This window comes from Varroa destructor, unplaced genomic scaffold, assembly GCF_002443255.2.
Source record: "Varroa destructor unplaced genomic scaffold, Vdes_3.0 BEIS01000001.1, whole genome shotgun sequence".
NCBI classification, from domain to species: Eukaryota; Metazoa; Arthropoda; class Arachnida; order Mesostigmata; family Varroidae; genus Varroa; species Varroa destructor.
Genome location: NW_019211454.1, coordinates 16351977 through 16369796, shown reverse-complemented (window position 1 = coordinate 16369796; position 17820 = coordinate 16351977). Strand labels below are relative to the sequence as shown.

The 17820-nt window shown below is 40.5% G+C and overlaps 1 protein-coding gene and 1 long non-coding RNA gene across 8 annotated transcripts in view; one reads left to right on the top strand and one right to left on the bottom strand.

Moving 5' to 3' along the window:
• The window catches only part of LOC111243040 (uncharacterized), a 277350-nt gene that overhangs the window by 41894 nt on the left and 217636 nt on the right, over positions 1-17820 (top strand). The window lies entirely within an intron of this gene.
• LOC111242841 (uncharacterized) overlaps positions 1-17820 on the bottom strand; it is a 163776-nt gene that overhangs the window by 47704 nt on the left and 98252 nt on the right. Inside the window, exon 5 of one of the 4 annotated variants that reach the window (XR_015319314.1) lies at positions 14472-15159. The exons of 2 other annotated variants lie outside the window; for them this stretch is intronic. This is a non-coding gene — a long non-coding RNA (uncharacterized LOC111242841). Of the gene's footprint in view, positions 1-14471; positions 15160-15974; positions 16325-17820 lie in introns of those variants that run through there. One more of the 4 variants, XR_015319311.1, reaches the window with a different exon arrangement.

The window sequence follows — 17820 nt, the reverse complement described above, 5'->3', positions numbered from 1 at the left end:
ACCTGGGTATGCTTCAATTAAAAGGATAGCAAGATCAACAGGAAAGACAGCCTCTACTGACACAGACGCATGCACACAGGCACATGTACACCCACCTGGTTAATCGATATCCGATGAGAAAAAAGAAACAAATCACTTATAGATAGAATTATCGAATGATTTTCATAGGCACGGTAATAATGGCGCTAATGATGATTGGTAAAGGCGCGAAAGCTTTGTCAGAATGATAGCCAGGCCAAGATTATGACTGAGTTTAGTACCGATCATAGGTAGCAGTAAAGCTGCTATTGCCGCTTGTAAAGCTTAGTCATTAAGCCGGCTCAGAACTCTACATGCATACATCTACATCTCTACATGACTACTCAAAGGTAACAGAAGGGAGAAAGTGAAATAAAGGCAGGATATTTCCGATTTCGGATGTCTAGAGTGAAAGTTTTCGTGATAATGACAGCGTTGGTTGGTTAGTTCAGGATAAAATGTCGCTGGTATCCATCAGGTTATCCAATTAGACTATTGGCCGGTTGATCTCATTTCCTATGTATGTACAAGTTGCAATGGACGGTCTGTCGTTAGCCGGCTTAGCAGTTGGTTTTCTCGCAAAAATGATCGATTGTTAATTCCGCATGTACGTGATAGTCCTATACTAGATGCTATAGAGATATGATAGACATATGCTAGAGGTCATATAGTAAGGCTCTGTAAAAAAGTTATTGTTACTGCTTATAATGCTTATTTGTGAACATTAATTTTTATTACTATCTTATTAGGGTGTTAGCCGGGAAAAGTCCCACCGACAAAGCTAAATTAAACACCGCTGTCATAAGGATTAAGTGAATCTCAGGTTCAATGGCATTGTCGCTCGTTATGGTTGAAGATAGGCTCATTCCGAAAACGAGTTCAGTTGAACCGCCTCCACTCTGTGCCATACCTAGGTACTGGTTCATTTAAGCAGTTTTGATGAAACTTGAAAACTAAAGTTTCAATTAGCTACACGTAGATACGAATAGGCCAACGAGGAGGCTCTGTAACTGTAACCTCCTGCCCACCCGTGCTACTTCAATGTAACGTATATCTCGTAGCTAATAAAAGCAAAGCCGTCGTAGATCTAAGCAAAATCTTGGTACCTCCTTTTTGAGTACGTTCATATATTGCCCATAGAGTCATAAAAAATTGTAAATAAATCACCTTACTCTAATTGCTATAAATAACCTTCGCCGTATGACCGTGCTACGATCAACAGTATTCACACAGACGAACTTTATCTCAAACTATAAAGCAGTTCTCTTCATTCTGTAAATGGCCCTACGAAAACATTTAGGTTGGCTTGGTTGAGAATTTTAGGTAGTACCAACACGGCTCGAACAGTTATCTTAGGTGAACTTCACTTTACCCCCCACTGGGAGATCGCTATAATGGCTTAAGTTGCGAAACGGTATTATGCGAACAGTATTGCCTTTCACAATACGGAACGTGATAGTTCCGGGAAACGGCTGGAGAGAAACATAAATCTATGTCATAGGAGAACTTAATAGGAACGGATGAAATCTAAGGTGTGATTATAGCTATCGCTGGACCGCTATTGCTTATGCTAGCTAAGCTGAACAGTTTCCGGCGATCCGTTTAGGCCGTCTCATCAGGTCAGAAGCGGCCTGAGTCGTTGGGTCAAAACGCGCATGTAATTCGTGACATGAAACGGCAAAATATTGATGATTAGCATTACTTATATGTAGATACCTGTCAATATTCAAGGGCTAATGTAGTACAATGCAGCACATTTGATTGATTTTTCCAAGGTGTTTTCAATGGAAAACCTTAAAGTTGACCAAAAATATTTAACGCTTGTCAGAACTAGTCGGGGAAGCAGATGCATGGATAAGTACAACAGTATATATTAACACCTGGAAACACCCTTCAGATTACAATCGATCTTCGTAGCTCATCTTACAGGCCATCTGCATCGCTGCCGTAGGCGTGCTTTGAGGAGATGCGACATTTTATCTATATCAGATTAATCAGAAACTCACTGTTGACGTTTCCTACCGCAGCTGTTACAGCTGTCGTCGCCAGGACCACTAGACTTTATGCTCGGCTGAACGAATTGCATCCTGTACTCGACGTGATTGGATAGTACGACTAAGGGACGATGCATCACCCCCATCATGGGTCATTCCTTGGTCCAAGCATCTCAACCCAACGCTCCTTTGACCTTATGGAGATTATTTGCAGTGCAATTCTGCCTATAATGCCTTGTTTTCCGATCCGTCAAAATGATACTCGGCCTAAATAGCGGCAGGCGTGGTCGCCCTGGCCGTATACGCAGTGAAGCAGAGCCACAGTGCATGGACGGTAGCTGGATGTTTGCTTGTCCTGCTTCTCTGTTAATTGTGGGCGTTGCAGGTCGTCGTCACGTTATTAGCAGGGACTAATATCATCTTGGGAGGGTTTGGAGCTAAATATACGGAGGTCACCTTTCGGCAAGCTCTTTTGACTCATTCCTAGTCTGGTTCATCATGATAAGAATGACGAGCCAACAAAAACATTCATTCTTTCGCTCGTACGAAAATGTTCACTTGTAGCACGTTCACTTGTCTTTTTGTCGGAAAGGCTAGGCGTGTCGGCACAATTATGGTTATTCAATAAAAGTGTACAATGTGCTTGCTATGTATTTTAGAGTCTTCAAAGTAACCTTGCTTTACGTAATATTAAAAAAAAGTCAGATATATTTGGGGGATTCTTCTTCGTAGATTTTCCTCCTTCCTTCGTAGGCTTCCTTGTAGATTTTCCTACAGAGGGCTCAATCTATTTGGTGGGAAGTATTACGCAGGTGAAAGATCTACGCGTGCAGTCATTATGCTATGAGCTGATGTCCATAACGTACAAAAATTTCGAGAAACCATTACTAAGTTTCATAGGACTCGCCGCTGTACTAGTGAGACTTAAAAGCACTATATATATATATATATATATATAGGCGAATGGATGCATTAGGCATTACAGAGGAAGCCATTTTGTTTGCTACAAGATCGGTGGTACACATGTGCAATGTATCAGCCTTTCGTAGAAGCTGACGTCTTTCGAGCGCGTGGAATAGATCGTTCTTTGTGTCGGCGACTCGAGAATTGACCCAGCCATGAATGAATAAACCTATAATAAGGCAATTTAGTGCATCGTTGATAGAATAACCGACCGTTGTTTGTAGTCCATAAACGAACTCGATGCCTACAACTGACCTAAACACGTAAAAAGCTCAATTTCTTTGAAAGATATTTGCAAAGGAGGGCGGGCCATCCTGGACCGGTGTTAATGTTTCGGTTTCGAATCGATCGCCAAATTTTACTGCGGTGTTGTACAAGATAATGACACTGCGAAAATGCTAGAAAACCGCTATCTTGCCAGCCGTTTCTCCTCATTTGGAAAGATATAAGCATGCTGCTTGCAGCCCATGGCGAGAAAAATCATCGACAGCAATTTTCAAGTCACCCCACTTGTTCGCAGAGGGCTTGCAGCTGTACATGACAGCGGAAGAGGGCATGAGGGTTCGCGACGGCCATGTAGTGCACGATACAAAGCAGTGTACCGTAACCGCATTGACAACCTCGAAAGCGTCGTTTATCCAAGGGCACGCGCCAAAGAAGGCATGGATTGAAAGGAACAACAGGAGCATCTCTTCTTGTCACCTCACTAGCTTCGAACTAGGAAAACGATACTCTCATTGGCTTTCCAGCGGCATCGTAAATTCTCTTCATAAGCTTTCACGTTCAGCGAGCAAGGAACAAAGAAATACAAAAGAACGTCTAGAGTCGGGGCGAAAAATGGAGGCACGTTTTTTTAGATTCGAGATTCGCAAAATAATAGGCATGGCCGAATGCAGGCGGTCTTCGTAGCTCACTCCAGGGCACATAATTCGAGCTCATGATACTAAAAGGTGGCGCATCCGTTAAAGAAACAGCAAGCAAATCGGACAGAGAGAGAAAAAAAGATCAATATGGATATAGTACCTCAAAAGTAATCTGTTTTCTGTCCCATTTTGCTTGCTTCGCTCAAGTATAGTTCCGCTACGATAATCAGCTCACGAATATAACTTTCCAATGGAAGGAAGAAAGCTAAAGCGCAGAAGTTCAAAAGCGTAGTCGGAGTTGCCACAGATACTGTGAGCAAGTAAGCGGTGCGCGGACGGAGCTCGGTGCTCTACGGTGTGATAGGTTCTAGCTCCATATAGGGTGGATTTCCGTCATCAAATTGAATCTTCAATCAGATATCGACTAGAGGGAAAGATTGTGGCTGCACCGTCGACGTGGTACAAACGATCAAGATGTGGCGCATGTCAGAACCTGTGGCCTATTTGGCCTTCTAGCCTTATTGTGGGATAGTCTCTACACCACAAAAAAACAGTCATCAGTGTGTCCACTTTATCAAGTCGGCTTATGCTCATAGGGATTCTTACAGTTTGCTCGCTTTCACCGCATGTATAAATAATGCGAAAACACCATAGAACCTTCTTGTTTCGTAGCGGTGGATGTTGTTAATGCGAAAATATTCGGCTATCAGCAAAAGATATGGAAGGGAGCCACAAATAAACCGCGTTTCGGGGTTCAATTTCACTGTAGCATTGGCGACGAATTTATAAGGAGGTCAAAGGAGATTCTTGCCATTGACGTTCCTTCAGCTACAACCAAAGATGGTAGAGCAGTACATGCGAAATTCAAATACATTTACTGCTATTCCGTGTAGTTTGAGTTGCTTTACTGACCTCAAATGTTATGGATGGTAGTTTGTGCGGGCTCTAAGTAGTACTGCAGCAAACGTACAGATTGCCTTATTACTAACACAAACAGACACTTAAAAAAAGGTCACTATCGACGTAACTTGATAGGCTCGTTCCTGTGTATCAGTGATTGAATGAAGGAGCTTATTTGCCTTCCCGGATATTCATATTCACTTCGTGCCTATATGTATTATGAGATTAGTAATGGAAATATGGAGACGAGCAGGGGTTCGATTCCAGCTCAGTGGAGCTCGATTGCTGATAATACGGTTCACACAACTATTAGAGAATAAAGAAATAAACTACCTACATGCAACTCAATATGTTATTATATAATAAGAATAATAGTTTATTGCTACTTAGAAATAAATCGGCCCCTACTCTCTGCGTCACCAATACAATAAGAATTACAGACGTTGGTGTTCGATAAACACATTTAAGATTTATTCACTGGCGAGATAGCGCCAACTTAATATCTCTACTTAGACAATATAACATTTGTCGCCTGCAGTCTTACCATAAGCCATGAATCCGCTGAGTACGCTACTAACACATATGGTTCAATGAAAACGAGCATGTTAGTGTTGCCTGATAGACCTTTTTTGTTTAGCGTTTCCGGCGTCTCAGAGAGGACTAACAGCAGAAGCTTAGAGAAGGCAAAAAAGCCAGCTGAATAACTCTGCATCCTGCAATGTACGCTTCTCAAACCTTCCCCAAGATAGACGTCCTTCAGTATTAGTAGGTGACTAAACGCGACGCATCTGTAACTCGTCGGCCGGTTCAGTATATGGTTTCTTTACAGGTAAATAAAGCAAATATTTATTAATTTTCAAGCAAATCAGCATGCAGACGAAATGAGTGTTACGATATAGAGCTCGATTCCTCCCTGTTGAACTGCGACAGATGTTTCAAAGAGCTGTTCCTATAGGCTCCGAACTACCTCGGCAATGTGGACGGCCAAATAAAAGGACCATAGAGAACGGCGTTTTCCCAGGAGCTGCTGCATGTCAATTCGAATTTTCATTGCCGTACCAAACAAAATTAAGAAGCATGTTGCCATGCTAGTTTAAGTATCAGAGCTAATTTATTTATCGAACGATAATAAACGGAAAAATAGAACATAAAGAAAAAGAAAACATAATAACAATAGGGAATTAGTATTGGGGTTATGTATGGTTGCTATGCCATTTCATAGGTCTGCTGGGGAAACTTTTGGTAAGTGCGTCAAGACAACGACCAGTTAGACTACTACTAAAAGCGAGCTTTTGGCAAAAGAAGTTACTTTGAAAACTCGTTCACGTGGAGAAAAAATTGTTGACAATGGCTGAGTTAAAAAGTGAGAGCGTAAAGCAGTAAACGCACAAGCGTTCTATCCTTCCTGCAGAGAAAAAGTGAGCGGCGAGCTACAAGGGATAAAGAAAAGCCTCGTATTATAATCAGTCATACCAATACCGTTCTAACAAAACAATATCCCCTGTGATTAGATGTAAGTAGCATGAGCCGAGGGAAGCTCAGCGAGAGAGAAAAAGAAAACGAGCGTAACGGAAAAAACTATAGCAAGAAAAAGACTATAAGGCATCTTTCGTGGGCGACGTTCATTCTCAATTCGACGTACATGCAAAATTCAATGAATGATAGATTGACCCTGTGCAGGCGTCAGAGGCAGCTATATACACTACAGCCTCTCCATGTCTCGTACAGCACCCTAAATATAGCAGTATGTCGACAGAGAAAAGGATCGTTACTTGAATCTTAAAAAGTTAAAAAATACAATAGACGCCGATAGGGCACGCAGTAACGATGCAACGGAGGAAAAATCCTAGCGTATACTTTTGATGATTGTAAACGACGGCGTTTTTATCTGCCTTTTTGCGGCAAACTAAACACAGTGTACCGACCTTGTTTAGCATTAGGTCGTTAATGGTATTTAATATTAACTAATGGGTGCTTTCACTAACTAAGCTAAACTCAGTGTGTGCTAAACCCAGTTTTCCACACGCAAGGATCTGTTATCTATGGTCAGATGAAAACAACATGTCTATATTATTTAATTTTGGGGACACCTCAAAGTGTGTAAAATCAGTTATCAATTGGAAATACATAATGTTAACAGCGGTACAACGATATCTTTGATAGCTGTACAACGAGCCTCTAGTCTTCACTCGCTACATACTGCTGGCAAGCTAGAGGGTCTCACACGAAGAAGATGCTACCGAATATCGGCAAATCGATAATTATCTCCATGATATCTTTAAGATAAGCTCTTTCCATGAATAACTAAGTATATCGGCTATCTCTAGTGGAAACTCAGCTGAATTCTACGGCAAGGCATTTCTGAAGGCGTACACTTTCAGTAAGGCGATATGGGTCGCCTTTCAATAGTATACGGATAAACGTATTTTTGCTAGTACGTTTTTTCTTTTTTTTTTTTTTTAATACAATAAAGTACCAATGAGAGAGCTCTACAATTTGATTCTAAGATAACATAATTATACCGATACTAGATTATATAGAGCAAATAGAGTAAAAACATAATTTGCCGTCACAGGCCCTCGCCCGATCTACTGACACCACCAAAAAACGTCCCAGCCTCGATCTGATTTTCATTTAGAGCCATACCTCAATTTAGAGGTATAGATCATTTGAATCTGCTTCGCGTTTCCCGGCCATTTAAACAGGTCAGTTTCTTGGTCTGCCAGCTCGTTTCCTCGATTTACAATGCCCACAAGTGGAACATCTGCCATTCGTGCTTCTACTAATTGAAGGACGACAATGCAGACTAGCAGCAAATGAAAATTCGGGGAAACAAAAGGAACCTCAGATCCGGCTGTTCTTGCACTATACAAAAAAAAAATCTCGGGAAATTACCCTGGCAGACGTGTACTGAGGACAAAATAAATAATTCAATTACCCTACAGCTGAGTATAGTCGCGGCCAGCTGAGTGTCTCCCTGCGCTGCTGTTGCAGGAGATCTGTCAGGGAAGATAGCAGTGCGCGCTAACCATTTAGCTGCTCACTTGGGCCGGTAATGAGATCTGCGGGGGTAAACTCAAAGTTGCCATTACCGCTCTCTGTCTCTGTTTATTTTCTCCTTTTTTGCTGTTCCTCTCTTGCACTAAAGTATCTACAACTATCTACAACTACCGAGTCTGTACTTGCTCTTCGCTCTTGTGCTGTATTTCTGGAAGTGTTAATGAACGCAAGTTTCTATCATTATCATTTGACTGATGATCAATGCAAAAAGAGAGAGGCAACCAGTTCTCTATAGGATGAAAACGTAGCCAGAAACATATAACCCAACGAAGGCTATCGTAGCTCCGAATAGTCGATGCTAGAAGCATACAGGATAGGCGTCCATTGAACAGCGGTTCGCTAAGCGCCATCGGCGAATAGCCGATCCGCCTAAAAAAAAGGCTATTCGGCCGTGCGTTTCAAAGCCTCTACATTTTCCATACGATTGGTCGTTCTCATTATCATAGGAATATGATACTTGAGATTTGGGTATAAGCGTGAAATGGGGTTCGAACTTCAATGAGACAATGGCGGCTCGTGGTGAAGTACGGGGCAAATATGGCGATAGACAAGCACTTGTTGCTAATGGCTGCTTGACATTGGCAACGAATACAGAAGACGTAGAAGTATACTGCATGGTGTTAATGAACAAACAGGAGAGTCAGTAGCAGCTCGTTTCATTTGTCTGCGACTGTTTAAGGCATCGCGTACGAACGTAAAACTAAAAGTATTAATTTTTGCTGAGGGATGTTCTAATGAAGATGGTCAACGCTAGTTCCAAGCAATGCACGCACCCAACGCGTCGATTGTGACGGTGGTTATGCTGATGTCATTTACGATCCAGCACGTTTATATGCACGTTTAAGCAGATCGAAATATATTCGTTAATTTTCACCGGCGTATGTTGAATTTATCGAACTGTCGTTACTGTTGTTGGTCAGTCTGCCATACTCTTATTCCAGGCGTAGGCTTACAATATGTCGAAACGTCGAGCCTACTTCAACGCAGTACACGATTTTTTCTGCTTGCTCTTCATTGTATCACTTCAGTGTGTGAAGGGCCGCTATTTCTGTATAAATCTCTCTTTTTACAATACGATACATTTATTCCCGCAGACAGACAAACCTAAAATTGGCTTGTCGGCGTTGAAGCTACGAAACGTGCGAAAAAATATGCAGCGTGCGTCTCAGTATGCGTTCCGCGTGCAATACATCAACTTTGAATCGTAAAACAACTGTTGGAAGTTCAAACGACGATGTCTAATACTCGAATAGTAAAGGATAGTTGTAAGGAGTCGTTACTTTTATAGTATCGCGATATACGTATTTGTGCCACACATGGTCGGAAATCTGGAGGCATCTGAACTGAAAATATAACAACGCCCGTCTCGATTGCCTTCGCAAGCCGTTACTCACACTCCTCAGATGAAAATCGGGCAGATACATTGGGCATGTATTTCCCACCTCACATAAGCAAATCTGGCCACCACTTCTACAACAACTAACACTACTACAAGCAGTACTCTGCATAGCTGAGTACATCACCTAACACTTTCCTACGTTGTCCCACTTTTGACTTTTCTATGTCCCTGCTGGCAAAAGCTCTGCGATATTACGATTCTCGAATGAAGAGATATAAGATTGCCTAATGATGCATGGCGATCGATGTTGCCCGTTTACAAATCGTGTAAAGTAGCGAGCCTGTGCATCATATCAACAACAAGCATACATATTGCTTAACAGTCGCATTTGACAGTCTCTGTAACTTACGATGTCACCGGCCCATTATGCTACAGAGTCGCCAACGGCAAAAAACACAAAACTTTTATAATAGCTACGACAAGAATACGCTACGCTGGACCGATAAGGCAGAAAGGTTCCGTACCATTCATAAATGTACAATTACTTTAGATATGCCCTTATATGTGTTACTGCGATAAAAGCTGTACTCTTTCACATATATTTTTACTTGCAATTTCTTAAATTGCATGTCAAAATGTACGCACTTGAGGTACGAGTCTCTCATAACGGTTGGCCTGTCTTTTGACAACGTATCCATAACAACTTATACGTTTTCTAACGGCACTGCAAAAATAGCCATCTTTATCATTGTGCCGATGGGGGAACTGATCATGTAGAAATATTGGCCAGTAGGAAAACTGTTTCTAGCGGCAATACGTTCCAGAGTTCTATATGGGGTGAAACTAGCGAAAATTCAAAGTTCCGTAAGCAGAAAGAGGGGTATTTTTGCTTGCGATATCCATTTTCAAATATAAGTTAGACTCCAAACACTATTTTGAACCCCTTTTATACTCACTTCATATGGCCCTTTCATCTAAACAGGAACCGTTAAAGATCCAACACTGAGTGGATAAGTTCTAAGCAATTATATTAATGGCAGCCTTTCGGAGCGACAAAAAAGCCGAGTTACCGCAACAGTAAATAAAATCCAGTGGGGCACAGCAATTCAACACGAGCAGCTTTCGAGTGAAATAGCTTAAAAGAGAAACGACAATATAAAAAAAAACAATTTAAAAAAATAATAACACTTTACTTTCAGTGAGAGATTGTTTTGTTTCAGTCTGGTTACTTTTAGTGTAGCTAGTTCAAAACGCAACCGCTACAAAATAATTAGGAGGAAGATTTACGGTCAGTGTTCCTGCTTTCAATTAACCCATGACGCAAACCCCAGTTGAAAAATATATAAATTTCACTTTCTAACTCGAACCTTTCAAACCGGCTTCATCAGAACTGCTTATGCAGGTGTGAGTCTATTTGTGAGATTTTCATTGGGTTATCCCTTCATTCCCTTCGCTTCAATAGGTACCAATACCTTATTTTAGGTGACGGCTTCCTTCTAACTTGTCTATAGATGACCGCACCTTCAAAAAACAAAAAATTATTTCCAGACCAGAAGGCCAACTGCTGCGAAATTCGACCCAAAGAGAAATCACTCCAATGATTCGGACGTTATGCGAGTAAAGCAGCAGATACCTATGAATACCAGCAGATACCTAAAAATCCCCACTGTTCCATTATAGCCTGCGATGGGATAGGTTCAAATAGAAACAATAGTTACGAAGTTGAAAGCAGGCCAGATGTCAGTCCTGCTGTCATTGGCTCTACGCAGTCGGGAAGATCAGCGCATCCCGTTACGAATAGAGAAACCAAAAAAAAAATAGCTCCATGTTCTAAATGTGCAGAAAGTTAAAGGGCTTGGGTACGTCTGTTTATAAAATGCCAAACATTATCAGACGCATTTCGATATATGTCATTTACATATATGCCAAAGATAAGTATTTATCCACCCGTCATCTATTGAACAAATTTATCCCAGTTTACATAGCCCACGATGCGTAACCTCAGCTTGTCTTGCCATTTTTTTTTTTTATTTACTGCGCTGTTGGATAGTCGCAATTTTAAGAGAACGATTCCACTATATTGCTGGTTCTAGTAAACTACTATATTTTACTAGTATGGCTAAGTATACCTGTATGGGCAGCTTAAACGATAACACGGCATTTGTAAAGTTATTGCTGACCGTACCAAATCTATAAGACAGTCGAAATACTTCGTCTTGTTCTTTCAGTTCAGGGGGGCGTTAGCGATGACTCCATACAAAACGTAACCAACGATGATCTTTTGCTTTAACGTTTCGCACAACAAATATGATTATTTCTATGAGTTTTTCATTTTTACGGACCAAATCGTCTACTAGACATTCGTTTCCATGCTCTCCTCCCATTATAAATACACTTCATTACTAGCGCTTGACGTGAACGTAAAAGAGTCAGTGTTGCTCTGAGGTGTTCGATAAACATTTTAGGTTCTCATTTACTGATATTAGTAAACTGGCATCCTTCTTTCAGTGGCAGAGGAAACGACCGTGGAAGGTAGGTTTTTCATTTCATACACAAACCTCTATTCAAGTTGATTTGAGTTGCTTTCGATTCTTCAAGCGTCTCAAGGGGTCACCGAGTGGTTGATAGAGACCCCGGCGACCCCCCGCTGCTTGGCAGCGGTAGCGTCCCTGAAGCCATCACCCTAGCTGACAAAGATATCAGCAGTTGTTCTCCCATTTCTATCTATGTTTTCTGTAACTGTTTTTCAAACTACCTTGATCAATGTACACACATGACTGATTTACAATTTTCATATAAGAACTAACAGACAACTAAAAAATCGTAGCTCTGTAAGAGGTAGCTGATTCTCACATTATCGTTCGATAGATGTCGGCAAGCATAGGAAAGCGTTAAACATACGTTCTGTCACTGATAGTCAGATGTCACTGTGGGTAGGAAGATCATTTTTGATTAACTGTGACCTCTTGTTCTTGCGGAACTTTTACATGCAAGTTTCAAATTCTCGATTCTCTCTAGCCAGCCAAACATCAGACGTAAGCCGCCCCCCTTTGTCACCCTGCAAACAGGTCGCACTGCAATTGAGCAAACTGAATACATTGACACCCAACAAAAGCACAAGCTTTCATAAAATGTCGCTGAATTTGCTCTAACATTTGATATCCATAACAAATCCGCAAGTTTCACTATATATATCCACTAAATATTCTCCTATATGCATGGGAAATTGTCAAAAATCCTCTGTGACGGCGGCAACAACATCGATGACTCGTTGTGGTCCGTCATGACATTTTTGCGTACGTTTTCCTCTACTGCTTTTGCCCCTCCAGGTCTTTTTCGAATGCGCTTGTCCCACTACCGGCGCTTGCTGCAGTCGCTAGAGTTCTAGAGAACTTCCTTTAGAAAAAGCTATTTTATTTTAGGCCTAGCACGCCGGCATCTAAAAGATCGTGCAATATACAAGAATTTATTGTCTGGCTATTGCAAAATTGCCTGGCGGTGTCTCAATTTACTCTGTCATTCATACACAAGCCCTAGGTGCCAACTAGTACCTGGCAGATCTCAGGCTTAGCATATTTGACGTTTCAGCAGGACAAGATATCGTAGCATAATAGCCTTTGCTCTTAGCGCGCCTAAAGCAGAGACTAGCCACACAGTCGGCCACGTTGCGAAATCCTTGCCTATCGCTACTCAATCCCCTGATGTTTAACCCTATCAGCGGTAGTCGATTATGACTCTGAAGTCTGTGAAGGTATTGCCATCAAAAAAGAAAGTTGAATAGCGCCACTTCAACGTGAATGCGAAAGGGAGTTGATACTCGGATTTGTTTCTGCACTCAAACAGGACTAGACATTAAAAAGGAGAGAGGGCCTGCTGGAAGGAAGATGAAGAGGTAAAGGGAACGAACTCTGAGAATATCATATGATAACTACAATAACTTAATGCGGATGGCGGAAAGAAAAAAAATATTCGAACTCAGAAGGAAATTAAGTATTAGAGAGAAATAGATTGCTTGTAATAAAATGTTAGCCTAAGTAGAAAACCTGGTTTAAATCAACCAATAGTTAAATCACTGTGTATCGACTAGTAAACGGACCAATACGAATCTGCCAGCTGCCTATTACTCGTGCATTTTCCTTTTTGGCTATGTTTCAATGGAAGTTGACGATACCGGATAGAGAGATGACTGCTTAGCTGGCGCGAGCTCGCACTATCTATCGGTCGCACAATTTATTTAAAACCTGAATTTAAATATCTCGTTCCAGTATTGTGTAAGATGTGAATTTATAGTTGATCCTTTTCGAAGAACACGATGCTCATAACTACACAATTGCAAGAGAATTTCTAATATTTATGGTATACTATTACTTTAAGGTCCGTGTCTATGTCAAGTTGACTTCGAATTAAACATCAACGGGAATTAACCTCGTAGTAAGTTACTCAACACGGGCAAAGTTGTCGCACGCCGTTAAATCTCCTTCGATAATCCTTGGAACAGCTGGACTACAGCTGCAGGAAAGTCATGATAATAGGACAAAAAAAAAACAATTCGTATACGCCTGAGACAAATGTTTCGTTTGGTTTTCAAGCGTACGTACATATGCATAGGTATATATGTGCGGTCGGTGCATTATAAACGCTTCCGAACGCAATGGCTCTCTCAAGGGACCGGTACGTCACACGTTTTCACGTTTCAATCCCCCTCAGGATATTTCGGTTGGTAGTAGATCCTTGAAATTAGTTAGAGATTCGTGCCAAATAACTTGAACGAATTTGATATTTCTCTATCTATGCGCTCTATTGCTACACAAATATTAGGCTTGTTAGAATGTTACGAACTTGTGTTTTCCCTTGTGTTTCCCGAGCCAATGATTCCGTCCGGTCGCATGGCTTGCCCACAGCCTCAATGAATTCTTTCCAAGAGGCTGCTTCCTGCTTTCATATCGAAGTGTCAATTCAGGCACGAGTAGACTATTTCTTAGAGGCAACGATGCATTTTGAATCCCCAGTAGAAGTTATTTAGAAGGCCCCCAGTGTGGCATAGTTTTCCTTCGTTTGGTGAACATTCGATCAAAAACAATAGGAGAATTTTAATACAATCTGAGGCAAAAATCAGACGTTGTACCTTCAATTCTAATTCACGTAGTTGGTCTAACAATACGAATATGGATACTTGCTGTTCAGGCAGTGAGTTCCAGATGCCCAGATTGGTTGACCAGAGCCAGCGTAATAGTATTCTCGGATAACTGTTCAGTGTACCAACGAATATGCCGAATCCTTCCTTGTTAGTCGGAACAAACCTTGCATCGCTGACAAAGGACGACGAATCGTTAATTAGTTAGACGTAATTTGCTGATTCATCTTTATTACCGATATTTTCAAATGAAATTTAATTTCGTCGACGGCTTATTCAGAGTCGCATTTATTCACGGTTTATTCAGAGCTTCTGAATAAACGTATACATTTTATATAATCGACGTGAATAGAGAGCGTCAACGTTTATGCGGAGCTTTTTTTTTTCGTGGAAAACTCGCCCTTTGTCCTGGTATCTACTCTTTGACGCGCATCATCTTCCTAGTAGGACTGAACAATGTGACTCCGTCGACGCAGCCTGGTGGTACCATAGTCTATCTAGCAAAAATGACAGGGTAGCATGGTGATACCGTTTAGAAATCTCATGTACGCGTCAGACAAATTACTTTTAGTGGGAAGTTTTAACGTCCTAGTTGGCCTCAAGGATAATACTTTAGGCTGACACAATTCCTTAAGTAATTCGTAAGTGAGTGACTAAAGAGCATTTTGTAAGGTCGCTTATAGCTGGATATACAAGCTTTCTATCGTTATTAAAATTTGCAGCGAAGTTCAACAGCCTTCCTAATTCGGAAATTTATTCCGATTTATTTATTTATTAGATGTTTCTTAAGAGTGACAGAGATGGCTGCCACGAGAGCTTGATACAAAAAGCAAAGATGATGATGATGAACGTCAAAAGCCACGTCTTACCGACACAGCATCAGTTGATCTGAAAATCAGTTGAAACAAATAGATATTTCGAGAGATACAAATATATAGAAACAAAAATCGATAGCTTGAATATCATGAAAATAATCGTATAAATGTCACAGAAAAAGCTCTAAGTTCCCATTTCCTACTGCTATAAAAATATTCGATCTTGAAACAAAATCTTTTTTAGCGAGAAAAGTAACGCCGGTCAGCCGCTTATACATTTGTAGCACAGGCCTAAGGAAATCAAATAATCACTGAACAAGGCCGTCGAGGAAAAGCCGGTTTGGTTTAATCAACTAAATAATACGCTTTATATTTCTCACACCTGAGAGAACTTTCAACATATGAATTACGTAACGCAGTAATTGGACAGTTAGTACGGATACCCGATGAGTCCAGATCTGATAACGGAATAGATCACAATTATTTAATTCGTTTCTGTAGAGACGATACAATCGGAATACCTAACCAAGCTAATCTGATTCTGTAGAGCTTTTTTGTTATGTTGATAAAATGCACTTCCCTATGAAGAGTGTAGCAGCCTCAGCAGTCTCTTGGCAGCTTTAAACGTAAAAAAATACGGTGCCCTCGACAAGAAAAGACATTGCCAACTTCGCAGAATATTGATTTCCACAGATTCAATGAATCGTAGTCAACGGATTTCCCAGCTCGGTTCCTTCAATATTCAACTTGATCTTCAGTTCCGCCAAAATGACGTATTTCTTAGGTGTCCTTGGCGGCCGATTTCAAATATGAGCATGCTTAACGAATTTAAGTGACAGATCATTCCAACCTTAATTAGTGTTTTTGAGTTAGCCTGAAACCTTTCGCTTTGTCTATCATTATTTTATCATATCCAACATTATAGTGTATTTATTGTCGAACATTCTATCGAATATAAAATTATTCGCTGAGACAGTGTCGCGTCAACCAACATATTGCACCGATAGGCTAAGGCTCGTCTCGATGTAAGGGCCGAAGGCACGCTTCTCTCTTATTCTTCGATTGTTAACAATAGCCGGTCACGCATCGACGACTCCTCGGCTATTTTTCTTGACGTTTCATTATTTCGACAATAATCGACCATTGTCACGTCCTTTTTTTGGTTCCGCTGTGATTTACCACTCATTTGGCGCTGTCTTAGAAGTGACGTGCTTACGAGCTCTGCATGACAATATCGGCTGTAAAAAAAAGCCCATAAATTGAAGTCAACGAAAGTACGTCTCGCAAAAGTGTACGACGATATATTGCCCCTTGGGCGGTTTATGGATTACGACGAACGATCTTTGAATTGTTACAGTTCTCGAAACGATCTAACGCTATTTCTTAGGCTTGTGTAACATATATGTTTCAATTAAATTACTGGGTTTTCCCAAAGCAGAGCATCTGGATTTTAATTATGTTGGAGACAAACTGAATATTTACATGTTTAAGATTTACGTTGTGCAGTTCGACTAGTTTAGAACACTTTTGATCGGATTTGGTAAAAAATTACCTAAACTAATCATTATCTTAGTAACCACCTGTGTCTATTGATTCGCAGATCGAAAATGGCCTATGCGCCGCGATCGCTGTGATTTGAATTTCGCGGGCTGGAACAGTTGACTATTTCTGGTGGGCGAGACAAGATTTTATAAGAATCAAAGTTCCTCTTTTCTATAGAGTATAACGATAACTAGAGTATGCTCTACTTCTTTGGACAATTTGTTCGGTAATCGTTACCAGCTTCCTAGTGATTCGTATTAAAAATTTGTCCGCATTCAAAGTTTAATAAACTAAGCATAAATTATAATTTTCAAAAAAAAAAGCATAACTTTTCATTCATGTTTATGCAGATTTTTTTACATAAAAAAAAAAAAAGATTAAATATTTCTAAAGTGGAGCGAAGAAAAAATTGGGTAACGGACTACTCAGTAAAATAAAATCATTTTAACCAGATAGCTGTAACAAGACCATTGAATTAGTACAACTAGGTCTTAGAGGAACTGGAGTTGACCGGTTAACTTCAAAGTCCTTCATTCAGATATAGATCATTTAAGAAAAAGTATGATAGCGGAATTTTACAGAACACAGACTGACATAAATACTGACACAAGACAATAACTTAATTACTGAAGTCCAGTGCGATGCACGTGTTAACTGCAAACCAATAATACAGAACAGGATAGCCGCAATGGAATTATTAGGTCTAATCCAAGCTAGGATTCGTGCGAGGTTTAAATGATTCGAGTCCGCAATTCTGTTCCGCTGTTAGTAAAATAAGTTCCACGTTCCACAGTTTTAGATGGCTGGCGACTTTCTCCAGCACAACATTGCTACAGGTTTTAATCTTAGTTTACTTCAAATAATAATAAAGTTTAATAGACAAACGTGTTATTTATTGCACCTCAGTGCGATCGCCTAGTTACTTGTACCGTTTCTATTTTTTTTATGTGACGAATATTGCCTTTCCTTGCATTAATATTATATAAGCTACCACAACGCCGCCTGTCGTATTTAATCAGTTCTTTCGTATCTGGCGCGTAGGTTGTAATCCTCCATGATGATTTTCGCATAAAAATTTCATTTGCTTCACATATGCTAGAAAACTTTAATTGGCAAACATTTGCTCTTTGTCGTCTTAGTCAGTTTCTCTCTACTTGGTGCGTATTGGATTAGACTCGTAACGCTAGCAGAT